Consider the following 15,401-nt stretch of genomic DNA (forward strand, 5'->3'; position numbering starts at 1 on the left):
AGGAAAATCCCTAAATGTACAAACTGATTTTTTTCTTTTTCTTTCTTTCTTTTTTTTTTTCCTTTTCTTTTTCTGGCTTCTCTAGCTCTTGTTGCTAACTGAAGTGTGACAGCCAGGATGTGGCTTTAGTGCATGAATGTCAAAGGGCCCTTAGGCTCAGGGCTGTGTGATTTGGGCAAGTTTCCCATGCAGCTGTTGTCTGGCAATAAAGACTTCCCTTTCAGCTTTAAGGGTGTCCATGTGGCAGTCTCTGATGGGCTTACCTTGCAACAACTAGCTTTGAAGGGGGGAAGAAAGGGCAAAACCAGTGCCATATAACCAAGGCTGAGTCTCCACAGGACTTGTGTATTTTGGCTTGCAGTCTTTGGCCTTGGCGTCTATCAGGAGAACATGTCTAGGCTAGCCTGCCGGAAGAAGAATGTTGGGTCCTTTAGGACCCAGGACCCAGAGAGCAGAGGCTAAGGCCAAGCTTTGGAACTGACTTCCAGGATCTGAAAAGATCAGGGACAAGTTCCAGGAAAGAGTAAACGACAGCACAGCCCTGCAGAATGAGTCCATAGGAAACAGTGACTGGGTCAAAAGGCAGAGAGCCAGTCAGAGTGCAAACTGTCACCAAGTCTCTGGGATGTGTCTAGAGCCCTACAGTTATTATGGGGTAGTGGGTGGGAGGGGGCATCTTACAATCTGAGAGTTGTATCTGGGCTTGTACCCAAGTACGATAGACTCTATGTCCATAGATTCAACCAATTGCGAGTTCAAAAATATTGATAAGAATTCACATCTGTGTTGAGTATGTGTCATTCACTACATAATACCAAGCACAGCAGTTACTTCTCAGAGTGTGTGTACGTTTGTGGTATTGGTGATCATGTATTGCACCATAGGGTCCTCAGTGATCTGGAAATGACTTAAAGCACATAGTAGGAGGTAGGCAGATGACAGGCAGGTACGATAGCATTCTATGGTAGGGACTGAAACATCTGTGGATTTTGACCTCAGAAAGTCAACTTGTTCTTCCTGAAGGGTCATTCTACCTGTATCCACTTGGGCTACCATGTGTGTTCTCTGTCATCTTACTGCTGTGACTGTACATTCTTTATTTTCATGAGACTCTCAGATGTATGAGATAAAGGCATTCTTGGGAAGAGCCCTTGGCTGATCTACCTGGCCCTGATGTATGGCTCTGGGCACAGGAGTCACAAGCTCAGGGCAGCTATACTGTTTATTCTGTGAGCACCAGAATGCTTGGGGTTATGTGTGGAGAGATTCCTTAGCGGTTAAGAGCACTTGGTGCTCTTGCAAAGAATCCAGGTTCAGTTGGCACCTACATAACCATTCACAACCATCTGTAATTCCAGTCCTAGGGGCCTGACACCCTCTTTCAGCCTCTGTGGGTACTGCATGCATGTAGTGCACAGACATACATAAAAACGAAACACCCATGTGCATAAAAATAAAAAGAGAGAGAGAGAGAGAGAGAGAGAGAGAGAGAGAGAGAGAGAGAGAGAGAGAGGAGAGAGAGAGAGATCGCTAGTGTTTAGAAACCTAATGGAATTCATTGCAAGTGTTCAAAGAAAGCAAGTCTGGGAGTCTCAGTGTCTGGGCTATCTGGTCTCCATTGTTCAGTACAGTAGTCACTGGTCGTATTTGACTTTAAAAGGAAAGTAAAAAATACTTTTGAAAAAAATCCTCAGGTCCAGTCCTCAGTGTCCCTGACCACACCCTCAACCCATACCAGTGACTGTGGGTCTATCTGCCAAGTGATGCTGACATCACAGGGCTGGGTGGCACAGAGATTTCTGTGGGTACAGAGGTCTCCTGCTATACTGTGCTGAGAGAGAGAGAGAGAGAGAGAGAGAGAGAGAGAGAGAGAGAGAGAGAGAGCGCAAATGGCTAAACAAGCATCGCCTGCCAGAATGCAAGGAGATGGGCTGGATGTGTCCTGGTTGCCATGGTTCTAGAGGACCAGCATCAAGGGACCATCCTTCCCCATACCACCCACCCACACCCACCCACACACACACACACACACACACACACACACACACACACTCCCCATACACAGTTGAGTGCAACCTCATTTCGACATGTCCATTGAGCTCTGTTCTCATTATACAACACCCACCCACCAGAGATAATGTCTCATCATTTGGGGAAAAAAATCACTTGCAAGAAAAGCCCAGATGTGTGCACAGGGTTCCTTGTGACACCCAGGCTTAGTACATTGAGTTTAATCCAAATCTATTTTGAAAACAGCGGTTTCGATTGTTGTAAACTGCAGAACACATGGAGGATCCCTGGAGAAACAGATGTTGGATCTTCTGATAGCAGAGAAACAATCCAAAAAAATTCTTGTAAATATGAGCAAACTTGACTAATAGAGTATTTGGCACTTAAGGAGGTAGGCGCGCACCACGGATGTCATTTGGCGTTCTAAAATACTGGCATGAGTGTCATTAAAGAAGAAATATTCTTTTAAATGTCTGTTATTTAGTTTTAAAATGAAAAATATTGAATAGTTAAACTTTATTAAGTGTAAAATTGGTTTTCGGCGTGCTTTGGAATGGCAGCTACCGGGGAAGCAAGACTTGTGTCATTGAAAGCAGCTGCTCACGGAGAGGGGGCGGGGCACGCACTAACCCGAGCATGTTCAAAGTGGAGCTCAGAGCTCATGGGCCTGTGGTCACCTCAGGGCTCCTACCGCACGGTGCTCTGCAGTTTGTGCAGGATTAAGGGGACAGAGCCTGGCTTCTAAGAACTGTAGCTGTGTATATTACTCAAGCCCATTATTTGGAAAATGCGTGTATCAGAGTTGTAAAGTGGCTGGCTGCCATCTTCTATCTCCACTCCTGGTTTGGGCGTAATTTTTCGTTTCGTTTCGTTTTGTTTTTTAGTGTGTGGCACTTTGTTCCTTTAAAGTGGGAAAGATGGAGGAGGTCTGAAAATAATTCAGAAGGCTTTGTTTTCTCTGCTTGGTCATTGTTTCTTCCTTTCTCTATCCTTCCTCCATCCCTCCCTCCATTTTCTCTAGCTTCCTCCCTTCCTCCCTTCCTTCCTTCCTCCCTCCCTCCCTCCCTCCCTCCCTCCCTCCCTCCCTTCCTTCCTTCCTTCCTTCCTTCCTTCCTTCCTTCCTATTTTCTCTACCTTTCCCTCCCTTACTCTTTTTTTCTTTAACTTCTTTCCTCCTTTCCCTCCGTGAGAAGCTGAGAGGTTCACCGGAAGTTGCAGGTTGCCGCGGTGCCCCTGTTCCTTTGCTGCTGCGTTAGAGTGTCTGTTAACTGGCTTTGCAAATTGGGGATATAGTCAGGAGGCCAAGATAGCCATTTAACACAGGTCACTGTGCCACCCATCAGAGTGGAGAGCCCCAGCTCACGAGACAACCCCTCTGTGTCTCACTTCCCTCTTTGTTACTCAGCTGCTGTGACCTGTTCAGAACCCTGCCAGGCTGAGCACTTTCCACCCCGAGACCCCTTCGTGGGCTGTGCTCTGCCTGAGCCGGAAGCCTCCCAGCATCAGGCCCGCGCAATATGTTTTTGCAGCCTCTGCCTGTCAACCAGCAAAGCAAAGCCTGTAAGTCGTAGGCTCCACCAGTACAGATAGATGCACAGAAAGCAATACAGATGCCCAGGTAAGAGAGCCAGGGTTGCGCTACGGTTTGAATATGGTTCAGATACGTCCCTCAAAGGCTCGCCTGTTAGAAGTTTGATCTCAAGGATGGAAACGTTAAGAGACAGCGGGCCCTTTAAAAGGTGGGGCCTAGCGGGAGGGCACTGGCTGGATCATTAATTTAAGGTAGTTAGTTCCTTCTAAGATGTGATTTCTCTCCCTGCCTCTGTCAAATGCATATCCATTGTGATATTATCGATCCTTACTCTCTGCATAAATATTGAACTTTCAGCTTCTCAGACTGTGAGTTAAATAAGCCTCTTTTTTTTTCCCCAAGAAGATGCAGCTTCGGGCATGTTGTCACAGCTGTGAGAAAACTGAAGGAAACCATTGTCGAGTGGGCTCGAATAGCTGTACGTTTATTAATCCTCTTTTCTGAGCACGCCTCCTACCCCTGCTACCCTCACACAGCTTCTTTTCCGTCCCAACTTGAACACTGTGTGGATGATTGACACCGGCTAACTCTCGGGGGCTTTTTTAATCGCTACACTTTGTCAAAGTAATTATTAAAGATCCGGTTACTTGTTCATTTGTCCATGTGTACGCGTGTGTGCCTATGTGAGTTTTGCGTGTGGCGTGTGTGCAGGTGCCCTCCGAGGTCAGAAGAAGGCATTACCTCAGCTCTAGAAATGGAATTACAAGTGGTTGCGGGCTTCCGCGGAGATGCTAGGAATTGAACTCGTGTCCTCTAGAAAAGAATATGCGCTAACCGCTGAGCCGTCTCTCCAGCCAGGACAAGGAGAATTTATCAATCAATCACCTGCCAGGGGCTGTCTCCATCCCGACAGAGGCTAAATTTCCCAAAGCATACAGTCGGGATTCTTAAAGTGTCTGCTTCTTCTGGAAACACAAACAACACGGCCCATCCATTCATTATGGATCTACGTTTACATTTTCATGAATCGTTAGAGTAATAATTACCAAATCCCTATATTAAAGAAAAACAACTCAGTAAATAAATACCAGATCGCGCCATTATCCCCACATGTGCTAGCTTTCTGTAAATACAGAAATTTGATATTGTCATTGAAATTACTCACTGCAATTGAAATGAGATAAATAATAAGCCCTGTGGCATTTGTTCATTAAAACGCTATTAAAAGAGAAACATACTCGTTTCCTATAGTGAACCTGGTCACTCACAACTGCTTTGCCTTGACTTCTAATTAGCAGCGAACTTCAGCCAGGTCCCAACTCGGATCCCAAAGTCCTCTTCTGCATTCCCTGTCTGGCTCTGAGTGGAAGAGAGAAGCTGTAGTCTGCGGAGATGAGGCCACTACAGGTGATCTGAGTTCCTCATGCAGGGCTGGACCACTCAGATTTCTTTCTCATCTCTCCCAGAGGAAGCATGTCCTGGATTGACACCCACCCGTCCACCTCCTAACCACTGCCTCCAGTCTGGCCATCTGTGCAAAGCATTGGTGTGTGCCTCCCAGGTGGGATAGGGGTAAGGGCAAGGACCCTGTTAGAGTCCTGCCGGGCCTACTTTGGAGTTCAAGTGAATGTGGGCTCATGTATATAGAGAAGAGTTGATGTTGAGTGTCTTCTTTGGTCATTCTCCAACTGAAATACTGAGTCAGAATCTTTCATGGAGCCCAGAGCTCTCTAGCTCATTTCAAAGGATGCTCTGTCTTTATCTCCTGCATGCTGGGACCATGGCAGACTGCCATGCTCACTGGGATTTGTTTCAGTTCTTGGGAATCCACAACTCTGTCCCTCATGCTTGAACAGCAAGTGATTTACCCACTGAACCATCTACTTATTTCTCTCTCTCTCTCTCTTTTTCTCTCCCTCTCTCTCTGTCCCTCCCTCCCTCCCTCCCTCCCTCTCCCTTTTCCTCTCCCTCTCCCTTTCCTCTCTTCCCCCACTTTCTGTGTGTGCATGTGTGTGCATCGGTGTACATCTGTAAGTCAGAGGACAACTTAATGGAGTCAGTTCTCTCCTTCCATCATGGGTCCTGGGGACAGAACTCAGGTCACACAGCTTTGAAGATAGTGTCTGTGCCCACTGACCTTCCCATCCTGTTCCCAAGCTTTAGATTCTTCCTTCCAGTTGATAGTCCTATTTTGGGAAGCTTTAGAACCTTAAGGGCAATGGAGTCGGGCTTGCCAAAAAAGAAAAAAAGTCACTATGATGCGAGCCTGTAGGAGCTTACAGCCTGGTCCTAGTTCCTGGCTGGCTGTGGTCTGCTGAGGCAAATCTTCTCTACTGCATGTTCCATCACTGTGGGCCAAGACTCCCTGTCCTGCCCTCCTCATGAGGACCCAGGCCATCTCACACTAGGCCAAAACAGAATCCCACCTCCCTTGAGTTGTTTACGCCAAGCATTTCAGTCACAGTGAAGCCAAAGTAATAGCCACCGGGGGCGTGTTCTTGCTGGATCCCATAGTTTCCCATCGCTATGGTTTCCAGGTCTCATGTTGAAGTATAATTGTCAAAATTCAAATGATTTTTGCTTTTCTGCTGCTGTGATAAACACCACGACCAAAAGCAATGTAGGGGTGGGGGTTTGGAGAGATGGCCTAGCAGTTGAGAGCACTGACTGCTCTTTCAGAGGTCCTGAGTTCAATTCCCAGCAACCACATGGCGGCTCACGACCATCCACACTAGGATTCAATGTCTTCTTTGGATGTGTCTGAAGACAGCAAGAATGTACTCACGTGCATAAAATAAATAAATCTTTTTTAAAAACAAAGGCAGCACGGGAATGAAAGGTTTTATTCAACGTACAGGTCACAGTCCATCACCGAGAGAAGCCAGGGCAAGGAGTATGGAGGTGGGAACTAACGCAGAAGGCATAGAAGAGTACTGCTTCCTGGCTTTCTCTACACGTCTGTCAGTATCCCAAGACCACCTGCCTGGGGATGGTACCACTTCCTACATTAATCATTAACCAAGAACCACTCTACTCTTGCCTGCAGGCAAATCTAACACGGAGGCATGGTCTTAACTGAGAGTCCCTCTCCTCCAATGGCCATAGCCTTGTCATGTTGACGTAAGACTAAAACAGACGCAGTCCAGCTTACAGGTTAGCGTGCGTCACCAAGAAAAATCAGGGCAGGAGCTCAAAGCAAAAACCTGGAGTTGGGGACTGAAGCAAAAAACCAGCGAGGTGTGATGCTTGCCGGCTTGCTGCTCGACTCCTGCCCAGCAAGCTTTATACTTCAGTCCAGGCAGAAAGAAGCTCCTTGGGATGGTGCTATCCCCCATTGTTCTGGAACCTCCTACATCAGTTAACAACTGAGAAAATGTCTCCTCAGACACTCTCCCAGGCCAATCTGCTGGAGGAAATCCCTCAAGTGGGCTCCTCTCTTCCCAAATGTGTCAAAGTGGCAGCCACCACTTGCTGTCACCGAAGGATGGCCAGACCTGAGGGCAGGTGGGATTATGTAGGATTCGCCAGCATCGGGACCTTCTTCCTGGACAGGCACACACGGTTAAGGAGTTGTTTAACTTCCTTGCCCAGCCTTGCCTCCTGTTCTTCCTGTTCCTCAGCAAGGTCAAGGCCACAGCGGTAGCACATTCTGTGCAGATTTAATACATACACACCAGTGGGAGCCTGGTGGGAGCTATGGAGAAAGGAGTCAGCTTAGCCTCCCTTCCCGTTCACAGAACATCTTAAACCACTTCAGGGGGCTCAGGAAGGCTGGGCTGGGTCTTGCCAAGCCTCCTTCCCCTTCATTTTCAGACCCAAGTGTATTCTACAGGAAATGAAACCCACATGTTCCTGATCACTTATACTTAAATCATCAAAATATTGCCTTTCTGGGGCTCTGTGTGTCAAGAAACCCTCTGAACCTTTCTCCCAGCGGTGCGTGCTGCCTAGGAGAAAGATAAACAGGAAACCTGAAGTGCAGAGGGCATCCGTAATGACCCTGGGCTGGGTCTGCAGAGCCTAAACCAGACTCCCCTTCTGCACAGGGCTGGGAAACCTGGGCTTTGCCAAACATCTGGGCTCCATCCCCACCCTGTGTCAGTGTCTCTCTCTGAGATGCTGGGCACAGCCATTTAACCTCCCAGGGCCTCAGTTTCCTCCTAAGTCCATGGGATTTTTTAGAGGACTAATTTGATTAGAATCAGAACATGAAGAGGAAAAGAATCTTAAGAGATGTGTCCGCGCAGCACCATGTGTGGCCCTGATCCCTTTCACATTTCAAGCTGACTACAAGTCATTTCATCATGGGGTATTGGACTTTCTGTGTGAATGCATTGGGGACTCAACTTCACATGATACTGAAACACTGGCTTTTCATTCTTTTCTTTCTTTCTTCCTTCTTTTTTCTTTCTTTCTTTCTTTCTCTCTTTTAAGATGTTGGTTATATTGTAAAAATTGATACTATATCTTTTAGAAACACTTTTTTCTTCTCAATAAACACACACTTCATTTCTTACTATTATAGGATTTGGAATTAAACTTTTCTTTCTTCATTTATTTTTCCAAAAGATTTATCTTTGTGTTTTCTGTGTGTGTGGGTATGCCTACTTGTACGTATGTGAACTGTGTGCATTCAGTGCCAGTGGAGGCCAGAAGAGAGGACTGGAGTCACAAGACTGTGAACTGCCATGTGGGTGCTGGGACTCCAGCCCAGGTCCTCTGCAAGAGCACCAGCTGTTCTTAACCACAGAGACATCTCTCTAGCCCTATCTTTTTCTTTTTCTTTCTTTTTTTTTAAAATTGTCATAGCATAGGTATAAAAATGGATTGGTTTGGCTGTGATTTCACACATGTAGACAATATAGTTATATCACTTATTGCCTCTCACACCCCAAAACACCCCCCACTACCCACTGGTCTTCCTAAATACCCCCTTCTCCTTATACATCTTTCTTTGTTTTTAAAATCTAGATACTGCACAAGAGCAGAAACTCTTTTGATTTTGGCTTATTTTGTGCCAGTTCCATTCATTGTCTTGAACATGACGTGGTTTCATTGTTCCATGAGTCTGAATCTATCTAGTGCGCATGTGCGGGCCACATTTTTTCTGTCTATGAACCTGCCTATGGCCATCTAGTTTAGTGCCATAGCTTGACTATTGTGAGTCACACTGTGGCAGTCTTGCCTGGGCAGGCATCCCTGTGCTAGGCTCAAGCTAGCTTGATGGAGTTCTTTACTTTGATGCATCTGAAGTGGCAATCACCAGCCATCTCTCCTAAGCTAGGAAAGCTTCACTCCCCTGCAGGGTGAGCTGGAATGAGTGTGTCTGACGGTATTGGTATGAGGGCCTAGCTACAGAGAACTTTAACCTTTACAGTTTGAGATCCACCCATTTAGTAAATTCTGAAAGGGAGCATGTCACCATGGCATTTGCATATACATGCGCGATGTACTCTAATCCCAGCCACTTGTCTCCCTCTTTCTCCTTCTTTGCTTCTGCCTTTTTCTCCCCAACATCCCCCTTACTCTCATGTACTTTACCCCAGATTCCACAGAGGGCAGACAACATGCAGTGCTTGCCTTTGTGAGCCTGGCTTATTTTGTGTAGCACAATAATATTCCTTTCGTTTTCTTCTCCTTCAGGCACACCATTTTGTTGTTCATGGTAGGGTATAACTTCGTTTAGACTGCCTTCTCTTTACACTGTTGATGGACGCCTGGCCTGGCTCCATACATTGGTGGTTGTGGCTCTTGTAATAAAATAAACACAGATACATAGATGTCTCTACCATATGCTGAATTTGGTTCCTTTGCATGCGTATACCAAAGCCGTATAGCTGATCACGTGGAAGTTCTATTTTTATTTTTTTGTGATCATCCATACTGATTTCTATACTGGCTACTCTGACATTCCTATCAGAAGCAGAGAAAAAAATCTCTCCACATCCTTGCCTGTGTCTTACCTTCTCTCTGTTGACAGCCATTCCCACACGGGTGCCTTGGAATATCAACATGGGTTGAGTTTACACTGCCCTAATGATTGAGGTTGTTGAACACCTTGTTGTATGTTTCTTGTCCACTGGTCCTTCATTTGAATGCAGTTTTTCAGATCATTCACTCCTTTGTTGCTTAGTGTTTTAGTTGGTTAGTTTTTCTAGATAATAATTTTCGGTTGGATAAATAAATACTTGGGAAAAGCTTCTTCCTATTCCGGGGGTGGTTACCGCACTATACTGATTTCTTTCTAACTGTACGAAAGGTTTGTAATATAAAAACCTGTTGCTGTTGATTTTTCCCCCTGTAGACAAACAACAAACTTTCTGACAAAGAAGATAAATAGTCCCCCATGAAGGCCACAAAAGAAGCAAATAAAATAGGAATAAACCCAGCCAAGGCGAAAGGTCTCTGCAATTAAAATTTGACTGTGATGAAGAAATTGCAGAAAACACTCAAAGATAGGAAGGCCACCCATGATCACAGGCCAGTGATCCTAACCACAGAACCCTATTGTTAGGAACACACAAGTTCTTTGTGTAACCCCCCAACATCTTAAAACATCAAGTTTATATGTGATAATAATAAAGAGAACAGGCTCTCCTCATCCCACAGTAATAGCTATTTGATTCGTGAACATCTTATTTTATTTCTTCTCTACTTGTTTCTTCTCTGTCCCATCACAAAGATGGCAAAACAACCCCCAGATATCAGCAGGTCAACTCAACACCAGTTATCTCCCCTCTGGGGAATCCGGGGCAAAGAGCATGGAAGTGAAGTTGGGGAGGGTTATTGGTCATGTTGGGGAGGAAAGGACAGAAGCAAAGGAGGATGACAAAGAGTGACAGAGGTGGATATAATCAGAGCACTCTACTCACACATAAGCTAATGTCACAATGAAACACTTCCTGTGTGCAAAGATAAATTTAAAGAAGAATGTATTAAGTTCAAGAGCAGATCTTGAAGTGTAAAATTTAGAGTCATCTCTTGATAAGCATGCACGCCAACCCAGGCAGATACATCTTGCTCCAGAGCAAACCCCAGGAAGGTGTGGAAAGTTAGTGGTCTTTAGCCCCAGAGTGCTCTTGACTGTGAACTAATTTACTCAGTTATTAGGGCAGTCACAGGGAGTAAATGTTAGTAAGAATGCAGTCTGTAAGGGTCGGGGATTTAGCTCAGTGGTAGAGCGCTTGCCTAGCAAGTGCAAGGCCTGGGTTCGGTCCCCAGTTCCGAGAAAAAAAAAAAAAAGAATGCCGTCTGTAGCCTGGGTCCTGAACTTGTGTTCACATCCCCAAGAGTCACGATATGAGCTGATGCTGCTGGGATAGCACCTTTGTAGATGTCTAAGTTTCCCTCTGGGATGCTGTAGGACCTGAGAATAGGAAGATGGGAGAGAGGGAGGGAGGGAGGGAAGGAGGAAGGGAGGGAGGGAGGGAGGAAGAAAAGGAGAACAGAAGGATAGAAGAAAGGGAGAAGAAAAGAGGAAAAGGAGGAGAAGAAGAGGGGGGAATGGAAGCAGGAAAGAGAAACTGTCCCAACAGCCTTGTCATTGAGCACCACAGTCCATCCACCCACCACTGGATCCTTTCCTGAGTTCTTACCTCTCCAACACTGAAATGGTACCATATAGTTAAAATCTGCAGCGTGAACAGGAACAGGGGAGGCAGGACACTGGAAACTTTCAAATGGTCCCTCACAGTGTATTGGGAGTGTCCTCTTTACTGTGGGCGTGTGGAGCAGAGAGAACCTTCAAGTAGGCCCAGCAGAAGACCTGAGGCCCATTGAGGGTATTGCTTTCCCATGTCCCCTGGAGGTAGTTCTTATTGGAGGAGTCTTTATAATGCTCTCCCACTGCCTTCCTGCTTCCTGAACCAGGCTGAGATGCTGCCCTTCAACAAGCATGGCTCTTGCTCTCTCTCTCTCACCCATGGGCAATGAAAGTACTCGCCAAACCCTGGATCTTGTTATCTTGATTTCTGCCGTCTAAAACATCAACAGTAGCCTGCTTCAGGCATTTCCTTACAGCAACACGAAACAGACTAATCCAGCCAGTGTCACAGTCTTCACTTTTGATGCTATTCTGCTACCCAAACTGAACCAGAACCTTGACCCCAGAACCACATACACAAATTATGCAAACACTTAAATGCAGATTTCAAAAAGTTCAGAATCCTTCTCATTGCCATATCTGAAGTTCATACAATCTTTCCTTTGAGTTTATATTTCAATAAAGAGGGGACAAGTGTTAAGAAGGGGGAGGGAACAGGGGGAGAGAGATAGACCATGGGGTAGAATCCCAAATCTGGGCTTACTTTTAGGTCATTAGGTTGTATAATTTAAGGCAGGCCCAAAAAGTCTGCTTGCTAGACGACATCTGTCTCATGGCTTCAGTTCAACAATTTTAACATAAACCACCATGTCCTTTAATCCATTTTTTTGTTTCTTATTGTTTTTATGCAGAACCCTACTCCCAGCCTACAATCTAAACTGCAGCTTTCATCAACTTGACTTCAGCCCAGATGAACACCTCTTCAGCTGTCAATCAATACTCTCAGAAGGTTCGGGCAAGGCAGTGAGGATTGGGATACAGGCATCCAGAGGGGCTGCAGCCTGGAGGGGCCTCAGCCCTTGAGTTCATATACACGGGGAGGAAGTCCTCTGTTTCTGTGCTTCCTTGATCATCTTGGAATGGCATTTCCGTCACAGACCACCTTTAAGGCCCCCTACAAGGAGGTGAGACAACATACGTGCAGCGACCAAGCCTCCTTTCTGTAGGTCACGGGAAGCACTTGCAACACAGGGCGAGGTCCAGTTAGAGCCACAGGTTCATCCTGACTCTGCGCTTGTGGCCTCCCAGTAGGCAGAAACAAAAGGATACTTGGAGGAGAAATGAGTCTTCTGTCAGAGCTGCATGGTGCGCACTGGATGGCTCCCAAACTTTCCAAACAGCCACAGCTGAGTTTATCCTGCTAAATGAAATGGAAATATACAAATAATTCTGTTAATTGGAACAGCAAATTTCCTTGTGCTTCTCTACGCCCCCCCCTTCTCCGCACCTTGAAATATGGTGGGTGGTGAACAAGTGCCTGTGACTTCTTCAGTCAGGCTCCATCTCTGCTCTCTATGGTGATTTTCACGTCACAGGCAGCGGGATGACCACGTGCATAAGGGAGTGGATAGAACATAGCGTCGATTTCGTTTTGTGTCAAAAGCCATCGCTTCTGTTATGGGCTGTGTTTTACAAGTGATCTGCCTGTTTTGGATTAATGCATTGTGCACCGTTTCTAAGGACACATGGATGTAGGTTTGGGCTCATGACTCTGCTTTCAACCTGAAGGGGTGTGTGTGTGTGTGTGTGTGTGTGTGTGTGTGTGTGTGTGTGTGTGTGTGTAGGTGTGTTTCCTCATGAGATTATTCACAGATGCAAGATGAATATATTCTTCTATTGCTTTCTACCTTATTTTTGAGACAGGTCTCTTATTGGACCTAGAGCTCACTGACTGGCTAGACTGGCTGGTCAGGGAACAACCAACCCTCTTATCCCCAATCCCTGGCCTCTAGCACTTAGGCTACAAATGTGTGTCTTTGTGCCTGACTCTTATATGGAGCTGAGGATCTAAAGACAGGTTCATGAGGTTGACCATTAAGCACTCCGAGCCATCTCCCAGCTCTTTACTGCTGTCTTGACTTTCTCCATGAGCACTGTAAAAACCCTCATTGCATGGGGCGGTTGTAAGGACAGTGTAAGGCTTCCATCTTTCTATATATTGGGCACCGTAAGTACTGAGAAGGCCTAATAGCAGCACCATCATAGTCAATTGTGCTTTCCAAGAGGCACAACTGGGCGGGGGATCTCACTTGCAGAAACATGGTAACAGGATTGAAGTGTCCCCTATAGGATGACCTTTATAGTTTGAATCTGTTGACAGTCTTGGGCTACCTGGTGGGTCCTTCTTTCTTCCACCCCTTTCCTCCACCCTATCAACCCTCTAACACTGAAAAAGAATGAAAAAAGGATAGAGAGGAAAAGAAAGAGACCCTGAATAAAGTCAGGGGTCAGAAAGTGGGTGACTTTATCATTAACCTACTTCCTGATAATTAGGGGAATCGAGTTCCTTAGAGCAAGTTTGATCTTTACTGGCAGGATAACAACAACTTCGTCTTCTTCTTCTTCTTCTTCTTCTTCTTCTTCTTCTTCTTCTTCTTCTTCTTCTTCTTCTTCTTCTCCTTCTCCTTCTCCTTCTCCTTCTCCTTCTCCTTCTCCTTCTCCTTCTCCTTCTCCTTCTCCTTCTCCTTCTCCTTCTCCTTCTCCTCCTCCTCCTCCTCCTCCTTCTCCTCCTCCTCCTCCTCCTCCTCCTTCTTCTTCTTCTTCTTCTTCTTCTTCTTCTTCTTCTTCTTCTTCTTCTTCTTCTTCTTCTTCTTCTTCTTCTTCTTCTTCTCCTCCTCCTCCTCCTCCTCTTCCTCCTCCTTTTCCTCTTCCTCCTCCTCCTCTTCCTCCTCCTTTTCCTCTTCCTTCTCCTCCTCCTCCTCTTCCTCCTCCTTCTCCTTCTCTTCTTCCTCCTCCTCCTTCCTTGTCTTCATGTTATCAATACCAACCAACAGCAACCAACCAAGAAATCACCAAAACAAAATGGAAACAAAAACCAACCAAGAAATCACCAAAACAAAAAACAACAAATCAGAGCCCTTAGCATTTATAGACCCTCTGAAAAGTCCTCAGAATTCCAAATGTCATACAATCACAGCAATTATCTGTAGCTGGAAAAAAAATCACACTTCTGATAGAGCACGAGACAAATCGCCATCAGCTGCTGTGGACAATCTAAAGTAGCCCCCCATCCCACACTTGGGATCAAAACAAAAACTTTAAAAAGAAACCCAAACCCTAAAAGTATCATCCAGCTTCATGGGGGATAGGGCTTCTAGGGAAAGCACTGGATTTCTCTTCTACTCATCAAGAACACAAAAGAAAATGGCATAACCAGTTCAACTGCTCCAAATTACACAGTATACGTTATGCACAATAATGTCTCCAGAATCTTCTACAGAGGCTAGTGTTCAATGATAGATCCAGGATCCCATTTATTTTCATTTATACATATATAGACATGTGTGTCACTGGGTTGGGGGTGGGTATGTATATATGAGTGCAATGACCATGGAGACCAGAAGAGGACATTAGATTTCTCAGAGCTTGAGTTACAGGTTGTTGTGAACCTTTAGATGTGGGTACTAAGAACTGAACTTACACGAGTGGAAGAGCAGTGTGTGCTCTTAACTTCGGATCTCCAGTCCCCAGAATTCCCATTGATAAGTGATTAATACATTCTAATGTATCTGGAATGCATGTGGTCAAGGAGAACTCCATGGATCGGTAGGTGAAATAATGCTGGACCTCACAGTTGCTCTATCTAGTCATACCCTAATCATATGCCTAATGATTGAGTCTCTAGGATGGCCATTGTAGGTGCTTGGTGACAGGGAAACATGGAGCTGAGCTCTGAAACAGTGTCCTTGGCTGCAGATTCCTAGTACTGTTCAAGTGTAGAGACAGTGGAAGGATATTTTGTGGAAGGTCACCTAGCTCTTTAATCTGTATGGTGACCTCTTCCTACTGCAGAGCAAAGTGCAAAACAAGACTCCCGATGAAGCCCATGTGCTCATGATCACCAGCTAAGCATGTCCAACATTAGACACTGGCATTCTACTTTAGTAAAATTGAAAATGATGTATTGTAGACTCTCCCCCACAGTGCTTCATAATCCACAACAAACTTAGAGGCATATGTGCCTTTCCTAATTGCCTTGCTTTTCTCATCTATAGAAATTGAATTATGGTTTTATCCTAAGTACTGAGGGTTGAGGGA

The 15,401-nt window shown here is 45.6% G+C and overlaps 1 long non-coding RNA gene across 1 annotated transcript in view; it reads right to left on the reverse strand.

Moving 5' to 3' along the window:
• Window positions 1-11,934: 11,934 nt before the first annotated feature.
• LOC134484891 (uncharacterized) overlaps window positions 11,935-15,401 on the reverse strand; it is a 57,087-nt gene continuing 53,620 nt past the window's right edge. The window contains exon 3 of the long non-coding RNA XR_010062694.1: window positions 11,935-12,504. This is a non-coding gene — a long non-coding RNA (uncharacterized LOC134484891). The remainder of the gene's footprint in view (window positions 12,505-15,401) is intronic.

The sequence above is a fragment of the Rattus norvegicus genome, chromosome 1 (genome assembly GCF_036323735.1).
Source record: "Rattus norvegicus strain BN/NHsdMcwi chromosome 1, GRCr8, whole genome shotgun sequence".
In the NCBI taxonomy this organism is placed as follows: domain Eukaryota; kingdom Metazoa; phylum Chordata; class Mammalia; order Rodentia; family Muridae; genus Rattus; species Rattus norvegicus.